We start from the raw sequence: 6,318 nt of genomic DNA, 5'->3' as shown, positions 1-6,318 counted from the left end.
CCAGGTCAAATGGTAGGTTCGTTTTTAGTTTTGTAAGAGTTCTCCACACTGCTTTCCATAGGGGTTGTATGAATTTGCAATCCTCAGCAGTTCATGAGCATTCCTCTTTCCCCATGTCTTAGTTTGTTTCATCATTGCTGTGACAAAATACTCTGACCAATACCAACTTGGGGAGGAAAGGGTTTATGTAGCTTACAACTCCCAGCTTGCAGTTCATCAGGGAGCCCAAGGTAGGAACTCAGGGCAGGAACCTGGAGGCAGGATCTGGAGCACAGGCCATGGAGGAATACTGCTTACTGGCTTGCTCCCTGGCCCCTGCTCAGCCTGCTTTCTTATGCAACACAGGCCCTCATGCTCAGGGGTGGCACCACCCACAGTGGGCTGGGCTCTCCCACATCACTCATCAAGAAGATGCCCTTCAGACATGGCCACAGGCCAGTCCAATAGAGACAATTCCCCAATTGTGGCTCCCTCAACCCAGGTGTGTCAAGTTGACACTAAAGCTATCCAGCACACCCCACATCCTTTCTAGCATTTGGCATCATTTTTTCTCTTAATCTTAGTCAGTCTGACTAGGGTAAGATGAAATCTAAAAGTGGTTTTAATTTGCATCTCTCTAATTACTAATGACGTCAACCAGTTTTTGAGATGTTTCTTAGTCATCTTTCTTTCTTCTTTTGAGAACTCTCTATTCACATCCTTAGCTCATCTTTTAATTGTGACACTACCTTTCTTGATTCTCTGTTTTTCTGAGTTCTTTATTTTTCTGGATGTTAAACCTCTGTCAGATGTGTGACCCTACTGCTGAAGACAGAACATACTTCAGGCAGACTTTGGAGCAATGGAGCTGGAACCGACTCGGAAGCCACTTCCCTTACATAGTGCTTTGGAGAGCACTATGTAAGTTGTTAAGGGAGAATGTCCATCAATGGTCCAACATCAGCTTCAAGATCAAATAACCACATTAATGACTGGCACAGCATATGACATTGGTGGAGTAGTGACACTTTTATCTTGGGGGCAATCAACAACTTCCTAATTGGACTAGAAGCTCACTCAATGGGAGGAAACTCATGTGTGGTACTGTAAACATGCCAAATACACAGGACTGGAGAGGTCATAGATCTTAGAGAAAACCCCAAAGACTGTCACATCCTTAGACTAATGTAATTTCTTACTATGTGCAAAATATATATCCATATATTTACAAATATCCCAGTCATCGCTTATCAAAGGAGCTTCTTTCGCACCACAGACTATTACAGAGTACTACAAATGGTCACATATATACATTGTCGGTGAATTGCCAAAGTCTAAGGGGCACATCTTCAATGCAACTTTTATACCTAAGACTCATGTAACATAGAAGAAGGGGTAAAGAGGACACTAATGAACATCTCAATTCTCATTAATGATGCTCCCTTCAACAGAGGGCCAGGAATACAAACGGTCACAAATGGCCAAAGCATAGAGATTAAAAGTCAGCAGAGTGTTGGTCCTTGGACAGTGCTCCTACATTAAACTTCACTCACCCAGGGATTAAGAACCATTGAAGAAGAAGGGGTGGAAAGATTGTAAGACAGTGAAGAGGTGCATGACCATATGGAAATAGAGTTCTATAAGCTCCTGGGACCCTGCTCATTCCAATCTTCATCAATGGTGTCAGCATGCACAAGACCCATGCAAACTGAAGCAGACAAAAACCCAGCATAGGACTGGGGAAATAGACAGCAAACCCCAATCTTAACTGAAGCACTATTGGCAACTGACTACTGCTGGAGGAGGAAGAGCTGATCTTCCTAAAGTGAGAGACTCTAGATAAGCTGACCAGACCTCAGTAGATGAACTGCACTGAGATATGTCTGGGGACACTACCTTGACATAGTAGGCCTTAATACAAATGACAGAATGTTTAAATTCAGGTGGGATAGGTGGCTATTGGAGGGTGCCAGAGGGGAAGGGGGTATAAAGATGATTAAGATTGATTGAGATGTTCTATATGAAGTATACAAAAAAAATCTAAAACATTTTAAAGCAATTTTTAAAAGGTAAGAAAATATATATAAAAATCTTAGTGTAGAGCTTTTACTTTTGTTGATATGGAATCAGAAAAAGTAGTAATTTCTGTATTACAATTCCTAAAGCTGCGATTATACTCTTTGATCTTTGTACAATTATAAATTGTATTTTCCTGGTTTTTTTAGCTTATTGTGTTGTTGATTTATCTCATTTACTATGTAATATAACTTCAGACTTGATGTGTTTCTATTTTAGTTTTATTTAGTATTTTGACTATATTTTTTAAAATATTTTATTTATTATTTTTATTTTATGTGTATGAATGTATAACCTGCATATATGTAAGCATGCCCGTGTCATGAAATGCCTGCAGAGGTCAGAAGAAGGTGTCAGATTCCCCTGGAACTGGAGTTACAGATGGTTGTTAGCTGCCATGTGGCTGCTGGAAATCTAACCACAGTCCTGTGCAAGAACAGCCAGTGCTCTTAACTGCTGAGTCATCTCCCCAGCACTGACGGTTCTGTTCTTGAATATGTTTAAATTTTCTTCTTCTCTCATTGTTAAAACATCACCTTTCTAAAGTGCAATTTATATGTGTAAAAATCCTACATCACTAATGTATGCAATTTGATGAGTTTGAACAGGGGCAAGTACCTCCACAGCCATCTCCATAAATACTTCTTTTACTTCTGTGGCTTTGTAAAATTTTGCATTATGTAAGGCTAACCTTTCCTCTTGAGTCTCTTTGATGCTTAGGGCACCTTATCTGAGCATCACATGGCCCATAGCAGTGTCAAAACAGAAACTAAGAAGGTTTCTACCGTGGATTTTCATGATGTCCCATCTGTGTGCCAGCTAAAACAAATGGATGCACAAATACTGAGTCATGTGATTCCTAATTATACTTTTACAGTAAAAGGCTTTTAACACACAGAGACAAACTTCTCAGCACACTTTCAACTTCTGATATATGTATGCTATTTTGTTAGTTTTCTCCAAACACTGGACAGAAGCAACTTAAATAGGAAATATTTCTTTTGATCATGGTTTTGTATAGTTCAGTCCGTAGTTGCTTGGCTATGAAGTCTTCAGCTCATGATGGATGGGAAGTAGAGACCGAAGACAGGGCTTGGGGCCAATCATAAGTTTCAGTTACCTTTCTCCATCTAGGCCACACAACCTAATGTCTCCACATACTGTCCAGATAGTGCCACCAGCTGGGCACCAAGCTTTGACAAACACGAGCCTATGGGAAACATTTCATATTCAAACTTTAAAATTATTTTGCAGGTGAGCTGTGCCAGAAGTACTTGAGGGAGGGCCTGCAGTCAGACTGGTTGCTGAGAGGAAAGCTTCACTGGGCCCATCTCTCTATATCATAGACACTGCTGCCTTTGACTGGCCTTGGTCGTCATAGCTTCAAGAAGAAACAGGATCTTGATAAGCTTAGCTCTCTGAGCTGAAGTCCAAAGCTTGGCAGATAATGAACCAGTTTGACCCCACGGCCCTAATCAACCTCTTGGACCAATCTCTCATCTACAAAACCAGAGCCAGCCAGCACACCTCCACAAGGCTCCTTGGCCAATAGCACTACTGTGGTAAAGATTCGGGTACTCCTGGGACAGGTGGTCGCCTGAGCCCTAAAAACAATCAGATATTGACAAAGAAGAAGTTACAGGACTTATTAAGAGAAGTGGAACCTAATGAGCAGTTGGATGAAGATGTGGAGGAAATGCTGTTACAGATCACTGATGGTTTTATTGAGAGTGTGGCGACAGCAGCCTGCCAGCTCGCTGGGCATTGCAAGTCCAGCACCCTGGAGGTGAAAGATGTCCAGTTGCGTCTAGAGCATCAGTGGAATATGTGGATTCCAGGATTTGGCTCTGAAGAAATCTGACCCTACAAAAAAGTTTGTACAACAGAAGCTCATAAACAGAGAATGGCATTGTTCCAGAAAACAACCAAGAAATAACATTTAGAAAGTCAGGGAATGGCCAACAATGTATTTGGAGATACTTGAGCTGAGACCTCAGCCATCTCATCCTTGGAATTTTTTTAAATGCTTTACAGAGAAGCACATGTTTTTATTAACAGTGCAGCAAAATCTGTAATGACTGAGAAGATCTGCCAAAAGAATAAAGCCTCCTGCCACCCCCCGAAGTATTTTGTGCTCTTAGTGACATCAATGATGAACTACTACTCACCAAACTGTTTTCTTGTTTTTGTTTTTGTTTTTGTTTTTTTGGAAACAGAACTTTTGGTTGTACATTTCTACTTTTTCACCTAAATTCACATATCCAACTGCTTACTTATGTGTTCAGGTTCCAGTTTTAACATTGGACCCTTAATTTTAGGATTTCTAAATCAAGAAATGGAAATTATCCAACATCTTTATCCAGAATTCTGTGCTTTATTTAGCTGAGACTGAATGTGTAATTAGAACTTCTAAAATAAATCTTGGATTTCTCCAGTCATGAAATAAAATTAAAGTCATAATACAGCTATATTAGATATTGAAGTAGAAGGTGAATAACTGGCTAATTAATTCCATATATATCATCTCCTTTTTTCTGCACCAGTCATGATGCTAGTTACAAAGAAATGAAAGATTTAATCTCCATCTTCAGGCATCAAAGGAATCACTGTTTTGTGGGAGATATACACTTATTCTGAAGGAAATGGATGCAGCAATAGCACTGAGGAGAATTTGTGAGGAGTGCCGTTAAAGAAAACAGGACGGCTATCTGATCAAGTTCTGAGATGGCAAAATCAAGCAGAGAAAATCTTTTTCAATTTAATAAATATAAATATTTTTTTCTGTCTTTTGGGCACAAAATCATTCAACACGTTTTTTGGTTTTTTTTTTTTTTTTCATGATAAGCTGCAGCACAGTGGTTAAAAACACAGATCTAAAGTCAAACTACTCTGATTTAAATCTCAACTTCACCAAGTAACTAATCTGGTAAGTATGGGCAAGTTAATCAACCTTTTTATACTTCAGCATCTGCATCAACAATGTGCTGTTAACAATACAAAATACAGGTCTTTTCAGAGGACGGTATGATTTAGGGTAAGGCCTGGGAAAAATTAATGTATGTCAACATTATTATTCTCAAAAGAAAAATTAAAACAGTTGGCTCTAGAAAAGGAATAAATCATGAAATGAAAAGAACATATTAGAAATTATGTACATTATTTATCTTAAATTTTATTTTTATTTTATCTTTCATTATTTATGGAATTTTTGTAAATTTCATACAATATACTTTAATTACATTTAGATCCCCTTCTGTATTGGTACCCCATTACTACTCCTTCACCCCAATTCATGTACTCATATATATAATATATTAAGGCCTATATAGTCAAATTTATATATGTGTATGTATGTGTTTGTATATGTGCATAGGGTTAAATTTATACATACACATACACACAGACATACTCATAACACCACATACACACCCCTTAAGATCTATAGAGTGAAATTTGTGTCCCCCAAACTCTTCTATTACATCCACTAGAGTCTGATCAAGCTAACAAGAGTCTCACCCTTAAAGAAGACTGACTCTCCCCTTTCCAGCAGCCATCAGTTATCAATATTCCTTCTGATAGGATTGGGGTTACTTACCCCTCTTCTCTATATCTGTACTTGGATTTTGCCTGATTTGAATTTTGTGGCATTTGTGCATGCTCTCACTATTGTTATTAATTCACTTGGGTCATTGCCCTGGAAACTGTCTGGAAACCTCTGTTTCCTTGTAGTCATCTACCATCTCTGGTCATTATAATATTTCTGCTCCCCCCTTCCACAATGATCCTTGAGCCTTAGGAGTCAGAAGTTTGATATAGGTTTCCTATTTAGGAATAAGCACTGTACAGCCTCTTATTCTCTGCATGTTGGTCAGTTGTAGATTCTCTCTGTTAATCACCATCTGTTGAATAAGGATGTTTCTCTGTGAGAGTTGAGAGATGCCCTACTCTATGGGTATAACAATAAGTCATTAGAAATCAGTTTAATACTGTGTCTGTAACAGAACAATAGTATTAGGCTCTCCCCTATCACCTATGTCGCCATCTAGTTACATGTTCCTAGGCCTGATGTTAGGTATTGATTAGTATATGGCATAGGGTCCATCTTATGAAGTGGACTAAATCCAATTTAAAAAGTTCTTGGTTCCATAATATTTGTGCACTATTGTTCCAGTGGACTTATCTTTCCAGGCCAGTTTTTGTAGTTCACAGGATTCATAGCAGAGTAAGGCTGATGACTAATTTTTCTCTCCAGATAGCTTGCCT

At 38.8% G+C, this 6,318-nt stretch overlaps 1 pseudogene; it reads left to right on the top strand.

Moving 5' to 3' along the window:
- Positions 1-3,502: 3,502 nt before the first annotated feature.
- On the top strand, positions 3,503-3,991 carry LOC103729860 (annotated as a pseudogene).
- Positions 3,992-6,318: the final 2,327 nt, after the last annotated feature.

The sequence above is a fragment of the Nannospalax galili genome, unplaced genomic scaffold (genome assembly GCF_000622305.1).
Source record: "Nannospalax galili isolate Female #2095 unplaced genomic scaffold, S.galili_v1.0 scaffold892, whole genome shotgun sequence".
Classification (NCBI taxonomy): Eukaryota; Metazoa; Chordata; class Mammalia; order Rodentia; family Spalacidae; genus Nannospalax; species Nannospalax galili.
This window is presented reverse-complemented; position numbering and strand designations above follow the sequence as displayed.